Source organism: Neodiprion virginianus, chromosome 5 (assembly GCF_021901495.1).
Source record: "Neodiprion virginianus isolate iyNeoVirg1 chromosome 5, iyNeoVirg1.1, whole genome shotgun sequence".
In the NCBI taxonomy this organism is placed as follows: domain Eukaryota; kingdom Metazoa; phylum Arthropoda; class Insecta; order Hymenoptera; family Diprionidae; genus Neodiprion; species Neodiprion virginianus.
Window position 1 is genome coordinate 19575337 of NC_060881.1, and position 22732 is coordinate 19598068.

A 22732-nucleotide genomic window follows, 5' to 3' on the forward strand; every position below is an offset into this window, starting at 1 on the left:
GAGCTGAAAAATTAGTTCGTACAATTCACGTCAATCTCATCGTGATAACAAATCGAATCATTTTGTTTAAAGTTTGAAGTTCGTGGTTTCGTAATTTCTAGATACGCCAAAAAAATACCAATTCGAATAACATTAATCAGATCGATTCAATTCGCAGCTCTGGTGAAGTTTTCTTTTATTATCATCACTATTAGTAATGGCAATAGTTTGACGGTCATAGTTAACTCGGTTGTTTTCTCGGAGAAGTGGATGAGCGTTGTATTGTTTCAACCCTACTTAGCCGGGATGCGGGAAAACTAAGCCTAGCGTATCTCTTACCGCGTTCTTGGAACCGCTATCCGAGTTACGACGATTCGTTCCCGTAGTATATACGATGATGGATATCTCAGAATGCAATCATCCCGTGAATTTCGGGACTCGGTAAAGATAGAGGAAGAAAGATAAAAGAGGAATGGATAAGCGAACAAGAAAGAAATCGAATATAAAGAGAAAATTATGATTTCATGTGAAACCCGCTTCACGAGAAGAACAATGAAAAAATAAGAGTTCAAATTCTTCTCAAGCCAGATGAGAGTCTGAAAATTTTCTCAAAAGTGCGACAGATTCGAAAACGAATCAGAGACACGAAATGTTCAACTTTTTGCAAAACCCATTCTAGAACCGAAATAACGAAGGAATCATGAACATTTTTCCAGACTGTTTTTCATCTCACAAGTCTTACAATTTTTCCGAGAAATGCTACAGTGTCTAAATTGATATAAAGAGTGAAATCTGGTCTGGATTACAAGCTCCAGAAGTACGAGATCGCTGCGAAGTTTACTCGGCACAGCGCCAACTGTCGGTGGCGTCCCAAATCAGCGATGTTGCGTTTCTCTGATTACGAAAGTGAGAAGGTATCGATCAAATAATAAGAGAGAATACAAACTCAATCAGTACTCTAGTACACCCGAATTTTTCAAAGAATAGCCGAACAAAATCATTGATGTACGTTAGCAAATCAGCGTTCAAAGTTCCCAAAATATAATTTTAAGGTAAACAGATAATCCACATTAACTCCGAACGACAGTTTGAACATTGGAAAAAACTATTATTTTCAAGCAAAGTGAGTTGATTCTCGCTGAATGTTTCAATTTTGAGTCAGCACAAATTGATGATTCTTTATGTTTGATCTAGCGCACTAGGTCCGTTTTTTAATATTCTCGTTTATCCGAATAACGAATAAACGTAAATTCCAAGAATCTTACTCGCCCGAATGTACAAATGAAACAAAACTGGCCAGTTTTGCAACCCTGAGTTGTTTTCTTGTCCGCGTACTTTATTTTTTCGGCAAAAAAGATAGGCAATGTCATATGTGAGCCCCGTTTAGCTTACACCAGGATATCTCGAAGCTCGTTCCAACAACCGCTTAGTTTCCGTACGCGATGATGATCTCATTACGCGTATTCGGAATGAAATTGCAACAGAATTTTTTTTAAATGAGAGAAAGAGCGAAATAAATTAAAATAACAGAGAAAAAAAATCTTTCTCTAAATTTTTTTATCGTGCTCTTTTACGTGTTTCAAAACCGTGGTTTCCGTTTCAACGGAAAGATAACACGACTCATATTTTCCCATGCAAACCGCTGCCGCACATACATGTAGGATAAAATTTCATCAAACCAAAGGTTTCCCAGTTGCCCTGAAAGTCGAAGATCTACTTTTCAAACTCTGTCACCATTCACTTTTGATCTCTTGTTGAGATTCTTTTCGCGGTGATGTAAGTTTCAGTGCAATAGACGTAAAAGAAGAATGTAGAGGTTTGATTCATTATCGCAAATAACATTACTGAAGATTTTTCAATGATTTTTATCGTCTTCCTTACCTTTGATTTCAACGATCCACCAATTCGTCGGTAATTCAGTTTCCTAGAACAAATGAAAGAAGAAAAATAATTACCAGGAAATTAACTGCAAGTGTCTAAATTTTATCTTTTTCCAAAATGACATCACTTGCGCTTCAAGTCCTGTAAAAAGAGACTGATCAAATGTCTCCATCAATCTAACGTCCGTTAAACGGTTCCGCTAGTTCCCGACACCACCGGCAGTTGGCACTGCTCTCAACTTTTTAAATAGTTCGCATTTCGAAGTTGTGACGAATTTTCATAAAATTTCTATCCGGATGAGAAAATTTTGTTTCCCTAACTCTCGTAAAATATCGATCCGAAAATTTTCATCTTCTTTCTTTTTTCTACACACCCGCTAAATTTCCCCGTAATGTGGAACATGATATGTGTTTCGCACCCTCGGCCGTACTCGGGGGTGAAAGAATCCGTTGGCTTAAGGCGTGTGGCTAGCGGGGATTTAATTTCGGTCGCAATAAATACAGTGTATATACGAAATGGAATGATTACGGTTACCCCTTTGGGCGTTAGCTGAGAGTGACCATCGGAGTTATTATACCCTCGATAAGCTTTCCTGTATATCAACTTATTCCCCGATATTCTCGCCGATTATTTTATCCGCTGCGTGATCGTCATTGATTTTACGCACCAAAGAGGCTCTGCCAAAACTTGGCGATTACCTCGTTTCCATATTTCCCATGATGATTATACGTGAAACGACAAGAAGATAGAAGATTCGCTGAAATTTCTCTCCCGAAGTTTTGAGATTAAATCCCAGCCGCTTCGGGGTTTCTTTTTAAATATTTCTGAACACGCGTAACAATTCTACTTTTCCTCAGAGAATTTTTGGGCTGGTTCCATTTTCTCTGAACGTGTTTCAGGTGTTATTGTTTCTCTCACGCTTCGCTGGAACGTTTTTCAAAGTCTTCGGATTACGTTGTATGATGTTTCAAAGCGTTGACCATACAATGAATAGAAATACTTAATGAAATTCAAAAAAAAAAAAAAAATTCGTTTATTTCAAAACATTGCTTGACGAAAATTGCTTGGGTCCTCTACAGTCTTCAAAAGGGTTTCAATATCGATGCGAATGATGAATTTCATGACATGATTGAAAAAACTTTTAACGTTTGTAACTTGTAAGATAACAGTCGTGCGATAAGAAAATAGCGATGAAAAATAGATGTGATTGGAAAAAAATCTTCAACGTCTGTAACAAATCGATGCGAAAGTGTCAGTGATTCGAAAAAAACGATATTGAGAAAGAAACTTGCGTGGTAACTTAAAGGCTGAAGAATCTGTTCAATTCGAGAGAAAAGTGGAAATTTTGCAGTACATGTAAGCATAGGGATTGAAAATTGAAACAAAAATTGGACATGAATTTTAAATCGCGGTGAGAAACGTTTTTTCTGATTATTAATAAGCTCTTTGAAATTTCATTCGTCTAAAAAGGTATTCCTTACATCAGTTAATAATTCTGTTTCTCGTTTGAGTTCAATATACACTTGTTGTTAGCATTCGTTAGATCTTCTGCTGTGAAAGGGAATTGATATAAGAGAGTTAATAATAATATTGTTTGTTTTTGAAATCTCTATTCGCATTATCAATAAACTTTCAAAGTGAAAAAATAAAATTAAAGGGACACTTGATGATTAATCACCCTTCATTTCAATTTTCAATCGACATTTTGATCCAGCAACGAACGTTTATAACCCCGTTTCTACGCGTTCGGAATAAATTTACTTCGTCTCGTTGATGAAATTTTACGTGCCGATATTACCCATTTCACATCTCCCAGAATGATTTTCAATTTGTTCATCAATGTTTCACCCCGTTCATGTTTTGCATAGCTTAAAGAAGTTAGCTTCGTTTTAAATTTGCTAAAATGTCCATTTTCCAATTTACCATCCTTTAACGATACAAAATCTCCCCCAAGTTTCAATTAAAATTCTACGAAGTTCATTTACCACTCAGTTTTGTACATGATTCACCATTTTTGATGCACCATATACATAAATATTTGAAAAACCAAGATAATTGCTGAACAATTTTTTGCTGCGAGAGTTTTATATTTACCATCTTTCAGTTTTTTTGTTTGCCGTTCAGAGCGTTTTATTTTTAAAAAATTTTTACATTCTCGCGAACAATTCAACGCGGAGTTGAAATATATGATTCATCAAAACAGGGCCTGAACAAGAGACAATTATTTGGTCGCAGGCAGATAATGTGACGCAGCTCGTCGACTGGAAAAGAGACTGGGAAAAATATCCTCAACCGTCAGAATAAAGATGAGGGTTTCCGACAGAAATGCGTTTTATTTTTCTAGTACTCGGCAGACGAGTCAGTCGTTGGGAAGCAGCTTCGATCGAATTTTCCGCCTTTTTGTTTCGATATTTCCATCTCCCTTCCGCAATTTTCACAAAATCTTCCGATACATCAAATTTTCGATACGTTAGCATCGTTGCTTTTTCGCGATTTATAACGACATGTGAAAAGTGCAAACGGAAACAAAATTGAAAGTAGGAATAATGTTGGGTAGATATATTATTTATGGTCAGTGGACCGATAATTCTGGGTATCCCGTAAAGTATCCGAAGATCGAGGATATTGAGAGTGATTCTTTTCTTTCCGAGAATAAGGTGAAGAAGAGGCGAGAGGAAAAGAGAAAATGTTGGAAACGACAAGAAGAAAGAAATTGGCTGTTTGAAATTCGAGACAAGAGGGAGAAGGAAATCCGACAGAAAACGAGATAGCCAGAAAAAGGGACCGGGAAATTATTTGTTATATTATACGAAAGAGAAATTTTTCCCCGCTGTAGAACTGATGCAGTGACAAGACTGATTTATTAAGAAAACGTGTACCACTCGTCTCGCTCAATTTTATTTTTCGACGTTATTACACGCTCGAATTTATAAGCCCACGCACCTACGCATTATTAAATATAAAACATTTGATACTTTGTGTGTTGTATGAATTTTTAGTAATTCGAAATGGATAAATTGGTCAGATTTGTGACCGGATCTTCAGAAAGCGGAAACGAATCAGTGGATAAAATATCCCTGTGTAAAACCGTTCGGCAAATGCGTAACAGATTAAGATGCTGAAATTTTCTGGAGACAGCGGTGGGATTGAAACGAACGGAAACTAAGAAAAAGGAAACCTAATAATACCGATAAAACAAATGTTGAGATTTTAGGAAACTTTTAACGTTGAAAGAAAAATTGTCAGAGCGATTCGAATCAAGTGTGTACAAGTTTTCTGGCTAAAATCACACCAATTTACAATTGATACAAGCGAAATTAATGAAAATCGTGCATATTTACGATCGTTTTTTTTTTTTTTACCGACCAAGTTCTGACACAGTATTTTCGAATTTGAAATTTTTTCAACACGTGTAATTTTTCTAATTGATAGTTTTTTTTTTTTTTTTCATCGATATGGAAAAAAGTATCGGAAGGCGATCAGAATTTCGATCTGTATTTTCTGTATTGTTTTACGAATTTTGAGTTCACACACGGTTCTAGCATTTTTCATCGCTCAAACAATATCTCCGGAATTACAACGAAGGATATATTTTCGATTAAAAATCTATGGTATACCACGACAAAAGCTAACTTCGTTATCTCTGCATATCGTTTCTGTCAATTCGATGCAGAAGTTTATCAAACTGCAACGGTTGTCCCCTAAAACGATGAGGCAAAATTCCAGAGCGTTGTCACGGAACCGGAAATCCCCTGGGAAATCGAAGAGCTCTTTGGGTTCTAGAAACTCGGAGCCAAGGGTGTCGTGAGAAACAAAACAAGGGGGGGGGGGGGGGGGGGGTGATCTAAGGGTTACCTAGAAAGTCTGAACTGCTTGCGTTCGGTTACGATTGGCCACGACATTTTCAATCTTGCCAACAAAAAATTTCCTGCGATATCGTAACCAATAGAAGCGATCCACGAATGTAAATTGTTTTTTTTTAATCACCCGTTTATGGAGTATAAATTTTCAAACTCATCTCAAAAACGATTTTCAACTGATTTTTAAAAGTTGAAAATGGGAATTTTCAGCCGGAGGTTCAAATATCACAGCATGAAATTCAGAGCAGAATTACGATTGTTTCGTTTTTTTGGTAACGTGATTAGTTGAGAAAAAATAATTGTTACATTTTACACAAATTTGAAGTTGTGAACTCGACCCATTCGCTTTTTCGTACACTGCAGGGTATAATCTTGATTTTCGTTTCTTACGATTTTCTCGAGATATACCGCGTAATAAATAATTGTCAATTTCTGAAAAATCAATTGCCGCTATTTATTTCAAAATATTTCAAAATCATCCGAACAGTGTTTCTTTACTCAAAAGGCAATTTGAGTGAATATTTTCATTTTAAAGTGGAAAAATGGGTTAATTTATTCTCACAACGAGGCCGAAGACACGGTGTATAAAAAATTATATCTTAACCACTCTTATGATTTCTATCATATTTTGTTTAATCGACAATCGAATATGTAGTAGCATTTTTTTTTGTTTTTGAAAATAAATTGAGATGTTTTTTCCGACGTGCTTAAAAAGTCAGACACGGAAAACAATAGATCGATAAAAAATGTCAAAAGTTGAATAAAGCATCACGGGAAAAAATTAATAATATCGCCACGAATCATTCACTGAGTTTACAAGGAATGCATCATACAATTTCCGTCGGGTTAAATTTTCCTCGTTAAATCTTGATTCCCCCTTTTCACTGATCCCCGGTGGCTACGCTATATTTGCACTCCGCAAAATTTTCAGACACGTATCCGCGGCTAATATGTGCTCGCGAAGTCGTAAACTATATGCTTTTCACCAGCGCTAATTGAGTCCTCTAATTATCCCCACCCCCACCGTGTACAGTCATAGTGTTATCATCATTGTCGCTGTTGTGAGAGATACCATTTTGTCCTTATGGCCTAAAACGCTGCCTTATCCAAAACGGTGAAACATCAAGTCCGAGATTCAGTCCCGTTTTGAATGGCAACGAAAACTCCGCATCGTTTTTACACTTCAATGGAGAAGAATAATAATAATTTCACTTTGGCGAATCAGAGATGTCTCTTTCCACCTTTTTCACCTACGGAATTCGGATGGAAATAATTGAAAAAAAAAAAAAAGAAGAAGAAAGCTAGATCGAAATGTGTTCCTCAATCATACGGAAATCAGATATCTTTTAGAATATGTTCAACGATATTTATGAAAAGAATTAATAAATATTTGAAATTTTCAACAAGCTTCTCTGCGTATTGTGAAAAAAGCTTCAACACCAGGAGTTCGCGAAACAATTCATCTATTCAGCTACGGCAATGGTAAAACCGATTTTTTTTTTTTTTTTTCTTAAAACTGCTATTTTTCACATAACTTCACCCAGAGTGATGTTTTCCAGATGAAAAATTTCTCTTACACTTTAACCGGGAGTGGGTGTCGAACTTGAAGGGTTACGATGTCTTGACGTTTGACGCTTTCTCAGAACAACAGGTCAATAAGCACGAACAGAGTTGAACTTACGTGGCTAGCTCAGAAAAGATCGACGGTAAATTGAAATGAAAAAAGGAAATAAAATTTAAAGTACATCGATAGCGATGGAAAATAAACGCAGGTCAAACTCGTCAGAGAACTAGAATGGGTTGAAGAAGATCAAAGAACGACTTTGTCTGAGGACAGTGAAAACAAGTTCAGAAGACTGAAAAATTGGTCGGAACGTAGTTTCCCGATACAGACGTTTATCGAGATTTAATTTAGAGGTGCAGCTGCAAGACTAAAACTTACAGCGAATAAGTGAGAGAAAATCAAGTAAGAAAGGAGTTAAAATAAGGGGGTGAAAAAAAAATGGGGAAAAAAGAAAAAATTAAAAAACCCTTAAACCAAGGACCAGGGATTAATCGTCCCATGTAACAAGGGTAGACAATCCGTATTCTGGGGGGGATGGGGGGGGGTGGTGGGCAGCCACTAAACTCGCGCGCTCTCACGTAATCACACATGTGTCAAACCGAGAACAGTTGAAGAATTTTCTCTTCACCCTACCTCAAAAATCATTCGTGAACAAGTGTCAACGTTTCGTCTCTTCTCCCAGCCAGTCCACGAAAGGTGAAAGAAATACGAGAAGTCGCGTGATAAAAAACACTCAGCGTCAATTATTCCGAAGACGAGGTGGTGGATCGAAAGAAAAAAATATGGTAAATTTTGAAAAATCGAAATAGCTAATACGTGACAATGGGAACCTCGGGGTATTCGGATCTCACCAACGCAGCTACACTTTCACCCGAGTCTCCGAATCTTTCTTTGCCTTCCGAGCTGTCGCAAATTAAAATATGTGAAGCCGCGGTGAACGACGACGCGCGTTCTTCGGCATCCCCTATCGAACTGAGCCGGTGGCAACCCTCGTAGGCGTTCCTCCCTCCGCTTCTGGCGCTTCCCGCGGAGGACCCGGAGGGAAAGCGGAGCCCTCGCCGGGAACCCGGGAACCCATCGACCCCCGACCCTCCGCCAGCCCTGCGTGTACGATAGGGTACTTGAGGAAAGGGGGAAAAAAAATAAATAAATAAAATAATTTCCGATTTTCCACCATGGCACCCACCGAAAAGTTTGTTTCGGTAAAACGAGAGGTTTCGTGAAGATATGACCGTTCTACGTTGCGTTTTCACTTTTATGCATTTTTTTTTTTTTTTTATTCGTGAAGTACCGTGAATGAATTTTTTTTTTTTTTTTTAGTTTTTTTTATTGTTAATTTTATCGGGTACAGTGTCAAGTTACGTCGCGAAGAAGACCCGCCGCACTTGTTAATATCAAGCCTTCGGTTGATGTTTGCGAAGTGCATCTGACGGTCTTTTTTTTATTTCATTTGTCAATTCTGTCTCGTAAAATAGTTGTAATTTAATGTGAACTTTTTATTTGGGGGAATAAGATTCCCGGATGATATATCGTTGTGTTACGAAACGTGATATTTGGGTTGAATATAAATGGTCGGGAAGGAAGTAACGATTAAAGTGACGCAACGTGTTTTTTCACAAAGTCAAAAGAATGTGAAAAAAAATATGTAATCAAAAATCAGTTGAACGCGATATTCTTTTCCTTCTCACCTGACCGCACTTTTTAGGGATTGCCATGGTGGAAAATCGCAAATTATTTTTTTCTGAAACACCCTAATGCACAGTCAGTACTGGCCGATCCTTTTTTTTCCGAAAGTGAAAAGGTCTCAAGAGGTAACACCACTGTAAAAACCTAAGAAATATACCTTTTTTTTTTTTTTTTGTATGGACGGAATAAGGTAATACGATAATAATATTTGAGGAAGTTATTAGCCATATATTTAACTATAATACAACAAATTATTAACAACGAATATTAAAAGATTGCGGCACGTGAAAAAAGTAAAAGGTGCAAATTTGAATTTGGAAAAAAAAAGTCACCCAACCTACATATTTGTAACTACAGAAATACGCAGGGGATTTTCGTTAAGTTGAATTAAATATCATTTATTAGCAAACAAGTGCCCCGTTTTGTTCGAAAATTGAATATTTTCATTCGATTCTCGCCAATTACGCGAAAATAAATATTTTTAACACATCCTGCGTATTTCTCTAGCTATAGACATGTGGATCGAGTAGTTTTTGTTTTGGTTTTTTCTTTTTTAGATTCAAATTTGCATCGGTTACACCGCGTGCCGCAGAATTCAATATACCGCGTGAGAATGGCTCCACTGTCGTCATTGTCGAATATATGTTGATAATTATTTTTTGTATTATACAAGGAAGTTATTATCATTTTATTACCATCCCTTCCATCAAAAAAATAAAAAAAGTTCAAAAAAGCGCTTTCGTTTTGTTTTTACAGTAGTGTAAACTACACCCCTTAAACTACAAGAATTCCCCGAGAAAGTTGGCGCGGGTTTTATGCCGTGATTACGGTTTTTGCGCTTTCTTTCACGGCTCGGGGACTCGAATGGTCATTCCGGAAACTACCCAAAGAAATGAGAAACTAACAGTAAGAAAGTTATTGTCGATTAAAAATATTTCTTTTGTCTACGAAGCTGTCACCTTATTAATTACTTGCTGTTAGCGAGGAAATTTTATTTCTTTCGATTTAAAATCGTTTCAACCCGAAAAATTTTTGTCTTTCTCTTCGGAGAAAGAAAATTTTGTCATCCGTTTGCTTTCAAATATTGAATAATTGATCATAAAATTTGTAATTTTTACCAAAGATTCTTTCAGTGATGGTGAAATTTATTCCTTTCTTTCCAAACACTGTTTTTGAATCTATGAATTTTTGAACATATCTCAATAATAAACCAAAAATTAAGCCTTCGAAATATGAGAATGCTAGACATTCGGTTTTAAAATCGTAAGCTCTCGTATGCGTATTTGGCATGTTTTTGAACGGTTTTCAGCAGCTTCACTATCATAGAAAACACGTCCTTACTAAAAATAAAAGAAATTTATTGTAAAATTTTTTACTGCGTTGACATTGGCTACCCCTTATGTATATACGTACATTATATGTTTAACACGTATAGCAGTTTTTTATCGCTTTTCAAGCCTTTATCACTTTCAGTTATCAAATGGCGCCCGATTTCCACACTCGATCTGCGAAGCATTGAAAAATTTGCCAAGTCTTACAAGTTTTAACGACTCTCGCCGAATCTTGCTGATAAATTTTATTGCTATTCATCTGAACGCGTTTTGCTAAACTTGCCGCTGGCTTTAGAGTTTTGGATGTATTTTTTGTCCCAAAATTTCAAGAGCTTGAATATCGGCGTTGTAAAGGGATTCGTTTTTGCTTATTTTCTCGAAAATCCGAGCAACTCAAAAATACTCGGAAATTGTTTTTACGTTGCGTCAATTTTTTAACTACTAGGTAGAAATACAAAATTCCAAGTACGTTATAGTTTAATATATAATTAAAACGGTGAGAACTGGCAAAATTAGCTTGTCGGAGTTGATGGCCAAAATTCAGATATACTAAAATTGAGAAAAAAGTCAAAATTCAATAGGTTTTCTATTTTCATACAGTCCGTATTTTTTTGTAGAAAATTTCTGAATCGGTGTGCTAAAATTCATCGCAAGAATCGCAGTACTAAATTAGCTACTAATTCTGCGCAACCGAAATATTCGGAACTCAAACAAGCAAATTAAATTGACAAACGTGTTGTTTGACTTAAAAATACGGGGAAGATCTTATCTGCATTTACACAGCCGAAAGTACATTGTACGCTTTTAACAACTCGGGACAATTCAGGATTTAGACGGTTGCACAGAGAGGTGAAATCTCGCGAGTCAATCTTTGTCTAAAGTTCAAGGCTAACAATTTATCTACCATCCCTATCGTGCCTGCCTTCGAACCACCAGCTGCAGCGATGCCATTTTCCACCGGGGATGTTGTTTTTTAACTTCCTGGCATTCCTTCTCCTTCGGCATTCTTATTTTCCCCGGTCGAATGTAAAACATCGAGAGACGCCATCTGGTTTGATGAAATTTGCTATTCTTCAACCTTCCGCTAAATGAAATCGGAATAATTAGCTTTTTCCAAGTCAAAGTCAAGTTGAAGCACTCTTAAAGTGTATAATTTAACAGACTTGCATAGGTTTTTCATTTCCCTATAGTGATTTGCATAATTGAATTCGGAAATAGTCTCCCACGAAGATCCGCAGTTATTAAATTCTGTGCAATTATTTTCTGAATTAAAAATTTTTTTCAAATTCGAATTCTAAACTTTACACCAGCAGTCACCGGAAAACTAGAATATCAATTTTCACAGAATCCAGACGCAACATTAGGATTTACGACATCCGTTGCAGCGTGCATCAGCCATTTGGAAACTAACAAATTCAACTTTCATTCCGATACGAATCTTGCCAAAAATTCCAAGACACAGTTATCGAGATGATTAGAAGAAAGTGTTCAGTTTTTTGGCACTCAGTTTTTACCACTCGAGTTAAATCAGGTCTCGATCACTCTTTTGTCGCCGTACTGGTTTGCCACGTGCAAATGTCGGATTTAAATAGAGCTTGGAAGCGTAGAAATCGAGCGAGACAAGTCGGTGCTCGTCAGAATAGCGAGGATTTGAAAGCGCGACGAAAGCTCTGAAGCCACCCCTGCGAATCCATTCACCAAGGGGTGAGGGTGAATATGGGGCCTGCTGGATATCGACGATAGGAATATTTCATCCGGTAGCGCAGCTCAGACAGCCGTCGGACTTTTCGGCCGATTGACTGAGTCGGATGATTTGCAGCTCAACGATGAGCCGCCGACGAGTTTAAAACCAAAACTGTCGGTAGTTGCCAAACGTCACTCAGGACAGGGTTGAAAGAGGGTGAGACCCGTTATTCATCCATATCTCTTTTGACTTCTCACCCTGACGGAGCTTGAAGAATGGAAAGATATTTTTTAGGCTTGGCGTGAAAAAGCAAAATCGCTAAGCAACAAAAGGGTAACAATATCGAGTTTTCAGAAATCCGAAAATTTATTTCGTCGGATTTCACGACGCAGAAAGTCGAAATATACAAAAGTAGAAGCGTGTAGAAAATTAAAGTCTAGAAATCAAAGCTTTGGTTAAATCTGTTTCAAACAATTTTGAAATTTATAAAGTCAAAATATGAATACGTAAACACGAAGGAGGGCATCGACTAAATATGCGGTCACGGGCGGCGAAATAATTATTTATTTGTGTCAAATGAAGATCTGTTGGTTTAGGAAAATGTTTACTCGGACTATTTGAATCAACTAAACATTTTGATAGACCAACAGATCTTGAGTCGACACCAATAAATATTCATTTCACCGGCCGTGACTGCACGCTTAATTAATTCAATGACTTTTTTCTCTCACAATCGGTACATAATACAGAAAACCAAATTATAGAATCATGAAAATTCTAACAATTTTGTTTTGACTCGCTGTATTTATATTCGTACTGACAATCGTATGTTACAGTATTTATATCTTATTTCGTTGCATTTTGACTCTCCTATACTCCGAATTTCTACATCTTCAGATTCTGTGAAACAGATTTTCACGTTTTCGAACTTTTAGTATCAAGACCCTTACATTTTCTACTCTTTCTGGTATTTCTTCTTCGCCATCATAAAATTCTAATCGTTGCTATTTCTTAATCCAGAAAGTCGAAAATACAGAAAAGTCCAAATGAGGAAAGGCAAACTGTTGAAAGACAAAACAGAAATGTCAGAGATTTTATATATTCTTATTTATTCTGACGACTTTACATATATTTTGGCTTTCCATGCTTTGGCATATCTAAATTTTGACTTTCATACGAATGCTTCGCCTTTCTATATTTAAAAATTCTACGAATTAGATATTGGATTATTTCTAAATCCGATTTCTCACCCTTCTGTTATAGGGTAATTTCACTTTTTTATCCCGACCCCATTTTTATTATTCAATTGAAACGCTAATGATGTAAATTCCGTAATTTAAAAAGTTTGCTTCTCTTCGCTTATATCTGATTGCTTTTCTCGGTAGTCAAATTACCACTCTTCACGATTATGGACGATTTTGAAGACCATTAGATAATTTGTACCATTTACCGTAATTTCCTTACGTTTTAAACTGATTTAGATTATTGTGTTTGACCTTTAACTGTTTCAGTGTGTTTTTGACTGTTACACGTGTACATTTACGACCATTTTGGAGCATACTTGACAGCTTTTGACAATTTTTGATATCGAGTGAGTTTTTTCTATTATAGTAAGAAAATTTGAATAAAATTGTTTTTTTTTCGCTAAATAATCTACGTTCCAACTGGTCAAAGGTCGTGGATGAGGATAAATCTTGCTGATCGGGTCAACGTTACACAGCTCGTATTTTGATTTCGGTGCGTTAATTCCCAGCGGACGTTAATCGAGACCGGAAACGAACTCGATTACCGTGACGTCATCAATTTTCGAAATTGCTTTTCCCTGTCGTATCAACCAGCAGGTAATGAAACGCAACCGTGCGTAGTTAGGTAACGTGGTCGAATGTTACTCGGCGTTACAAGGATTTTGCCTGAGCATTTAACTCCGTATAATGTGATTCTCCCTCGTAATAAATCAACGATGCGAAGTAACCGTTGCGTATATATAAATTATTCATAATTCTTATTTCCCGGGCTTTGCATTTTCGATTACAACTTCTTTTTACCTTTTTTTCACGAGGTAAAAATGTTTACACCTACAGGGTGTTTCCAAGTAAGCGTGGCAGTATGTTGAGTTGCCTACCGCTGAGGAGAACAAATATCGGTAAAACAGACCTACCGAGTTATCGGTAAGTAGCGCGTTTAAAGTCTTTACGAGTGAACTGGAATTGCACGTGTTACGAATTTGTATGGAATTTGCCATGCAGTTGTTTCGTAGCTTGTAACCTACGCTGAAGCATTCAATGATCGCGCTCCAGAGTTACGTTAAAGTGATTATATGATTTGAGTTGACTAAGGTGATTATGACTCGGCAGATCTGTTTTACCGATATTTGTACCCCTCTGTAATAGCTGGCAACCCAACGTACTTGGTGTTTATTTGGAAACTGCGTTTTACAGAACCAGCTCGCAATTATTTTTCATTGAAAGTGTAAATTCAAAGATCTTTCTGTGATGTTACGGAAAATATGAAAATAAATCTTGATGAAAATAAGTGAGATTGAGAAAGTTCCGTACAAAATTTTAGCAAGTTTTTTGCAAGCGAAGGAGTTGGCTGAATTTCAGTTGCTGCGCAACGGGCGATTATAACCTGAGAAATTATCTTCAGCACTGCAGCTATCACACTCATCCTCTCGGGGTGAAGAGGAAAAGCAAAGGAGCTTAACGACGTATTTTTATTCACCCCCGTAACTGTTCTTCCTCCGCTAATTAGTCGCGAATCTCTGAACTTGCAATAATATTAACTCGAAGATTATGACCGCTGGTAAACGTTATAAGCCGAGTTTGAAATGAATCGGAAATTCTGAGACGTCGAATTACGTAAAATTTTGCTGAAAAAAATTTCCAACCTACGAATAAATTATAGAATTTCAAGAGAATTACAGGTGTTTCAATTTTGAATCTCGACACCTCTGAATTCGACTTTTTCTGTTAATTCAAGATTGTTTATTTTATTTACGTAATTCTTTGAAGATTCGATTCTTCGAAATCTAACGAAAAACTTTAGACAATTTTGTCAAAACACATAACAACACGTATAATTCTCGATTCTCGTATAATAAATTATTGAAAAACTTCTACCGTAATCAGCTTTGCCAGATTAGTGAGCTGATTAAAAGCCGTATCGTAAGGGTTTCAGAAGACTGAATTTAAGGATTATTTATTGAAGCTTTAATTTATATAAATTTTCTCAACGATAACACATTTTTAATACGACATTGAAAAACGAATCCAAGATATGTATAATATGGCGATTTCCGTCTAAAATCACACAGTAATCCATAATTCCGGCATTAATTCTTCTTTGATTAAATCAAACTTAATCGACGTATCCTTGACCCAGTGATCTTGATTGCTTGCATGTCCATAAATATCTGTTCGCGTTGACGATATAACTGAATTATCTACACGAAGAATTTTTTTTTGTTCTTACTTTTATAATACTTCTTTTATTTATCGTTAACACTCCAAGTGTGACCTAATAACAAGTTCAGGGTCGTATTACATATCCGCTGTGTGTAGAACATGTACGTGTAGTATCTCTTGTATGAGGCATTCCTTGACAATTCGACCAGATTTTGATCTCATAATTTTTATAACTTTCATTAAGACTGTTTCGTATAAAATGGGCGCCTAGGATAAATCATATTTATTTATATGCAACTTTTTCACGTGACGGTTTTGAGCAATTACGCAGTTTAATTACGCAGTTTCACAGTTAAAACTTTTTTTAAATTCTCGATGAATTATTGTGGAGTCGTTACTTTTTCTTTTCCTTCTTTTTTATACCTTGAAAATAATTAATTTATAAACTATCATTCAATGGTTACAACATATTTGTAGTAACCAGAAAATGTTCTTTACTTAATAATAAATGTATTCCAACGCGAAAAAAAAAAATGCCGGAAAAATTAAATGTTGAAAAAGCCAACTGTATAGAATTCTAACATATTGGTAACAGGGTTGAAAGTACTTCATAGTTTTTGTTTTCAAATTTGGAAGCATTTAAATAATAACTTAGGTAGCTGAAACTTTTTAAGTGTTGAAGATATTCGAAAAAACGAGGGAAAGTGATTTCGTGATGAAACTCCTCTTCAAACACTAAACACTCAACACCTGTTCGAGAATTAAAAGAAAAATGAGTAACTTCAAGAATATCGTAACATTGAGAAATCAAAAATTGTTCAACGAAAATGCGAAAAATGAAAAAAAAAAAATAAAAATTGAGTTTTCAGCAATCATACTATCGCTAATAAAATATTCAACGACATAAAAAATAGTGAGATCGAAGCCTGATCGGATTGGCATGGAATGTGACATACATAGACGTTTGAGATGAAAGAAAGATAGCCTGCAGCTACCCTATGGGTTATTATTAGTCGACGTGGATAGTTGAGGAGTTGTTGAGGCTAGCGTTCACCTCTAAATCTCTTTCCTGTCTCTCGAGCTTTTCCCTCTTTCTCCCTTTTTTCTCCGCTCCACGAAGCTCAGAGAATCGAAGACAGCGAAATCTCTCGATTTTACTGTTGGCAGTTATATGCCAGCTTCTTCCTCGAGGCAAGAAATCGCCGTTATTACACCATTCTTAAACCGCGCGATACAATTCCTGGATGGCAGCGTGCGATAAATTTCTCCTTCAAAAATGTCGCGCAAAAATTCTGGAGGTGATTTTTAACCCTCGACGTGAGAATCTGGGTCCAATGCCTCGCCCACCTGTCGCTAGGATATTCCCACAGTGTTCTGATTTATTTATTCCCTCGCGAAGATTGCTCGGCCGGAAAATAAAATCCCGAATCTGAAAATTGCTAATTACTCATTCAGAATTATAAATTCGAGAAGACGAAACTGTACTTGAGAAATTTTTAAACGGTGGACTCGATTTACTAAAACTAACAAATCGATGTTATTAAGGGTTAAAAATGGCAGAAATTTGGGATGAAAATGGAAATAAATACCCTCGGAGCAGTGAATACTAAAAATTGTTCGTAATTGCATGAAGATTGTAGATTATTCGTTCGAATTTATAGATTCGAAGAGATAAAAAACGCAAGAAAATCTTAAACAGTGAAACCAAGTTCCCTCAAATTATCAGAACAGAACAAAACACTTTAGTAGTCCATTATGGCAAAAAGGCCCAATTTGGAATAACATGGGTGGGAATTAATCTATGAAAAGGGGAAATTGAAATCTGAGAAGAGTTTTTGGAAAAATTGTTGTAAATGTCGGATAAGAGTAAGACATGTATTTTTTTGCTATAATTTAGATTGATCGATTCCACGAAACAAATGTTCAAAATATGTTCCATAACAATTTGAGGTAAGAAAACGACGGGAATTATTTTGTGCACTTTTTTTGAGAAGTAAAGCTGTCAATATTATTTACTTGATGTTACGGAATCACATAGAAAATTCGTAAAGAATGTAATCAAGTGAAAAAACACATCGGAATGTATTGAAAAAATAGTTTCAAAATATCTGAATTATATACACGTCTTCTTTAATATTACAACGAATCGTATTAACTGAAAACCTGTTTTTTTAGTTGAATTAAATTTGGGTTTTTGGTCAAATTGAGCTCATCACGTTTAATGAATAAATCAATACTCCCTCAAGGCGATGCAGTGATTATGAGATTAACTGGATTAGAAATATTTTGAGGTTCTCGGACGAATTGAGATTTTTTATTTTCTTTTAGGATTTACTATTTTACTTGATTCTCAGCTAAAGTTGAGTTCAAAAACTCTAGGTAGAGGTTTACTCTCTTCGTTCTGAATCTACGAGATTTGAATCAATTCAATTATTTCAGCAAAAACGCGTCACATCCGAATTGAAATGTCACACTTTTGAACAGAAGATCCTGGTGAAATTTAGTTAAATGGGGTGAAATAGTTTTCAGTTCGGGATATTAGATCTGTATAAAAATGCAAAAGACATCAATCTTCTGAGGTGAGAATCAGGTAGCAAAAAATGTTTCGCAGTCGCGTTATCCGCGTCACTGCCTTTAAAACATTTATCGAATCCTAGTTTTCAATTCCAGTAATTCAGGGTCTTCTTGATTGTTATTCACAAGTTATTGTAGTACCGATTGTAAAATGAAACACTTTTTATCGCTTAATAAAATCGAAACTCTTACTATTTGTATTAACTTATACTCATAAATCTATCCTCAAATGTAATAACACAAGATTCGTGAGTTACATTTTTCAAAAATGACCAAAATATAAAAAATTCTAACATGTTAAAAAGAATGTCCAATCAATATGTAGAAAAATCGAACCGATCCACTAAATTTTCAACATTTTTGAAAAAAAACAAAAACATCGATGTTCGAGTTTTCGTTTATAATTCCACTGTTTTATGCTTTTGTATTTTCGAAGAGATCTTTGTAGCTCACGGATATAATGAAAAATTAACGAATACTCGACATACATTTATTCCCCGATAAAATAATTGAAGGTGACCTATTTTATGCAGGAAACGTCATCGATATTCAAATCGATAACCGAGTCCATCCTCTTTCACGCTCTTCGAGCGGTGGTAACACGGTTATTTTACGAGACAGCCGATAGTGCCAACCTCCGAAATCGCAGAAATTCCAATCCTAATCACGGGGGGAGAGGCGTGGGATCGTCGAAAGCTGCAGACGACAGTCTGGGCGTCTTTATCCGCGGCGAGTTCCCATTCGGCTCGACCCTAAATCAGCGGAATTCAACCCCAGGGAATAAACAGCCCTGCAGTCTGTGGGCAATCCGGTGTCTTCGACCTACTTTGTACATACTACTCGAGGGCAAAATCCACTCACCAGCTATTCTCTTCGTCCCTACGCAAAGATATGCCGGGCCGAAACAGCGATAAAAAATTTCGTGAACGCGTATTTACCATTTCAAAGCAATGTGAAACAGTTTAAAACCTTACATTTCGGGCGAGAATTAATGGAAACTGTCCGGTTTACTATCTTCCTGATTTTTTTTTTTTTTTTCATGTAGTCTTTTTAACGTTTTTCTCAAAAATCCCTCGTCTAGTTTACCGAAAATAGCAAATTTACAAATCGAAGGTTGATTTACTTCGAATTTCGATTATTTCAAAATTTAGTATCGGTTTTTTACGTATCATTTGAATTATGATTATTACCTCAGTTTTGTAAAACTCAAAGTATACCTAACTTGACCTCAAGTATAGACGTAATTTCTGAAAATATCTGAAAACTTTTCTAAACACTTGAAGAAAAAAATTTGAAAAAAAAAAAAGATAACCAGCATTTCTGACGGATTGAAAAACGGAGAAACATCGCGGTATTTGCTGACAAAACAAACGTATGTATTTTTATCAGATATTGATAGCTGTATTTTTTTACGTCGCACAATACGTCGTAAAAAATTCGCACAGCAATAATACTATGTTTAAAAAAAAAAAAAAAAAAAGAAGCAATTGTGCGAAAGAATTGTATATTTATTTGAATCAATTTCATGGGCATAAATTTATGCAGGTACAGTAAGAAATTCAGTTTTCCTCACACAGCAGACGACGATAAAAGACGACAACGGTTGAGTGAAAGTCGGCGTTTGTTTTACGATGAGAGAAGAAAAAGAGTGAGAAAAAAAGAACAAAAAAAAATCTGACTCGTCTCTTGCCTTCATGTTCCGATCATTACAAGCTGGTAGACCCTGACCTCTGATTTTCGTTCTCATCGCGGGCTTTTGTACCGAATAGGAAGAGGTTAAAAAATTAATTCTGTCGATGCTAGAGAGTCGAATCCGATCGCTAATTCACACGCCATTAGCAATGATGCTCCGGCCCAATTTACATTGAGTCGATCGACATTGCAAGGTTACAATTGTTAGTGGATTGCGAAACGACAAACTCTCGCAGTATTTTTTCAATTCGGTTTATCAAAGTTTCCAATCGTTTTTAAAAACAAAATTACTGAAAGAAAAATTACATCGTTTGATTTTGCAATTATAATCTCCTTTTCTGCAATTTAAAAAATGTTCTGAATTTGTAAAATGGCAATTTGTATAGCCTAAAGATAACCGAGTTGAATTCAAATTTGATTTTCTGTGGTTCTTGTACAGTTTATTCACAGATCTGAAATATTGGGTATAAATTTTCTGAACTTCTCAAAGAATTTTAAAATTCAGCCGCTTACCATTTTGAATTTCACAATTTCAAGTTTGGATGTGAAATCAGAAGCCCAAATAATTTTACGGAAAAAAAAATTTGGCGTGAATCTGCATGCATTAAGTGAATTTCATCAGTAATTCATCATTTAAAATTTTATAATTCAAAGACTGAAATCCAAATCAGAAATCAAATAAACGTGAAGTGAGTCAAATTGTGTGTCAATCTGCCCCATTTTGCAAATTCAATCAGCGTTATCAAAATTGCGAGAATTGTGATCTCTAATGGATAAAAGACCGGTTGAAAAAAAGTCATAGATTGTCTGGTTTGCAAAAAAAATCAGGATCAAGGTAACACATAATAACGTATATTGCTTGAAACGAACGGTAAAAAGTGAAACAGCAACGAAGTTAAGGATACTCCTAGATCATTTTGAGGTTAGGTGATAGAAGAAAACGCGGCGGAACAAGGCAGAAAAAAATTAAATTGAAGCGATGCTGGTTCCGAGATAACGAAACTAATGTATCATGTTTGATATAATATCCCCCTCTACTCGAACAGCATTCATCATCGCTCGAACCGCCCAGAAGTCGTTATTCCACACATGTACGCTGCAGGGAAATATATCCTTCAAGTTTCCAGAGGATCCCTTTCCTCCGCAGGCGAAAAGATTCAGTTATAGAAGCTTTGCGGAAGGTTACAGTGCTGAAAAGTGGGTGAGAAATAGAAACTTCGAAGCGCAAACGGAAATGGAAGGTAAAGATCGAATGCCAAAACTGTGAAAACTGGAACAAAGACCACGATCGAGTTACATCGAGTTTAATGTCTTTCGTTTCCACATCAGAACGAATGAAATTCAGCAAGTTGTAGCTTCCCAATGATCATTCCGAGGTCAAAGTTGTACTGGACATTTTTATTTCTCGTTCGATTATAAAATGGTAGTATTTTTTATCCAGGATTGGTGCAAAGTCTGATTATTTCTGCTAGATTAATACGTCGGCGGATAGTAGTTTTGTAACTATATGTCGCTCCTTCGGTGAAAGTGATTTTTTTTCGAGTTGAAGAATTTTCTACAGTTGTGAAAAAAAATTAAGAAAGAATATGACGTAGCCGTTGAACAACGAAATGAAGAGTTAAAAATTTAGTTAAAAGTTACAAGTCAGCTAAAGTATTGATTCAGTAAAAACAGAATTTATCCTCAGTCCAAAGACGAAAAAAAAAAATTAAAATTATCACCTCTAGATAGTTGAATAAAGAAGAGAAAACTTCAATGATACTTTGCTTTCAAAATGACTTTTCGAAAGCTGCATCTTACTAAAGTTTTCTTTTTTTTTTTTTTGAAAACACAAAAATGTTAGAGGTTATGTCTTCTGATAATTTTCGATTATTCGCAAAGAATAGTTTGTGGAAAAATAAATGAAATTGTAATGAAATTACAGAAGCATAATGACTGTGACTAAAACCTTCTATTGATAATACCAATGGAAAACTTTGACTAACAACAAATATTGTTAACCGTGAACACAATTTAATTCCTCGAGCTATGGACAACGGCAACATTTTGGAATTTAGAATACTTGAACGGAAATTAATAAGGCGAACGTAATTTGCAAGCGATAAATTAGTCAATGGTTAACGAGGATATATCATCCCGGATGGTAAACACACTTCGTGATCGTTACAGGAAGAGGAATATGCCTCAGACTTTGATGGTATTGTCCAAAATTCGAACTACGTAACAACGATTTCTTGAACCAATTGCACCGTGTCTTCATAGAGTTCATTTACGATGATTGCAGGCTTAACCTAATACCAGCGGAGGACTTGATGGGGCGTGACGAAACGAAGCCTGCACTAAAATCCGTTTGGTTCTGAAATCTCGTCGCCCAAAACGGTCTCGGAATTTTCGCGAAGGAAATGCCGGCGGGAAATTGTTCGGAAATCTTCGTTCAAACTCTACGAAAGGAATTCAACGAGCCTTCCACCGATTCGTAGGCGGTATATTTTCTTGCTCATCGCACAAAAGAAATTCCCGTCTCTTTCCACCGGACGAACCGCATCGACACAATGGACTCGAAAATTATAAACTTTTTCTTTGATGAAACAGCTTGTGAAATCGTACGGAAATATGAAGAACACTAAGCGCAGAAATGTTCAAGTGTCAAAAACTTTTATTGCCGATCAAGTTCGCGAATTGAATTGAATTCAATCGGGTTTTCATCGTTGAAAGCCTTTCGTTCCTCTGCAAAAGTTCCGTGCAAGGCGTCACATGCCTTTCGTAAATTTTTTTTCACATCAAGCAACAATCGCATGTTTATTAACTCTTCTTTCCGACTCGGCTAGATTTCTCGCTGAAAGAATATGTTTATTTTTGGTCAAACAGTTACGCACTCTTACCCTCCAGGATCGCATGACCCTTACGAGCGAACATTTTTGGAATAAGAGAAAATCCTATCAAGAATTTCTTCATCGTTTACATGGAATAATCAGTAACAAAAACGTGTCTATTTAATCTAGCTACGATAATGACTGAAGATTCGTCATATCGTCTCTGACAAGGAGAATACTCGAAGTGTGCAAAACTCACGATTC

General features: G+C 36.1%; 1 protein-coding gene across 1 annotated transcript in view; it reads right to left on the reverse strand.

Moving 5' to 3' along the window:
- LOC124305144 (retinal guanylyl cyclase 2) overlaps positions 1-8353 on the reverse strand; it is a 139258-nt gene extending 130905 nt beyond the window's left edge. The window contains exons 1-2 of the mRNA XM_046764224.1: positions 7918-8353; positions 1861-1903 (exon numbers count right to left, since the gene is read on the reverse strand). The gene's annotated coding sequence lies outside the window, so the exon portion shown is untranslated. The remainder of the gene's footprint in view (positions 1-1860; positions 1904-7917) is intronic.
- Positions 8354-22732: the final 14379 nt, after the last annotated feature.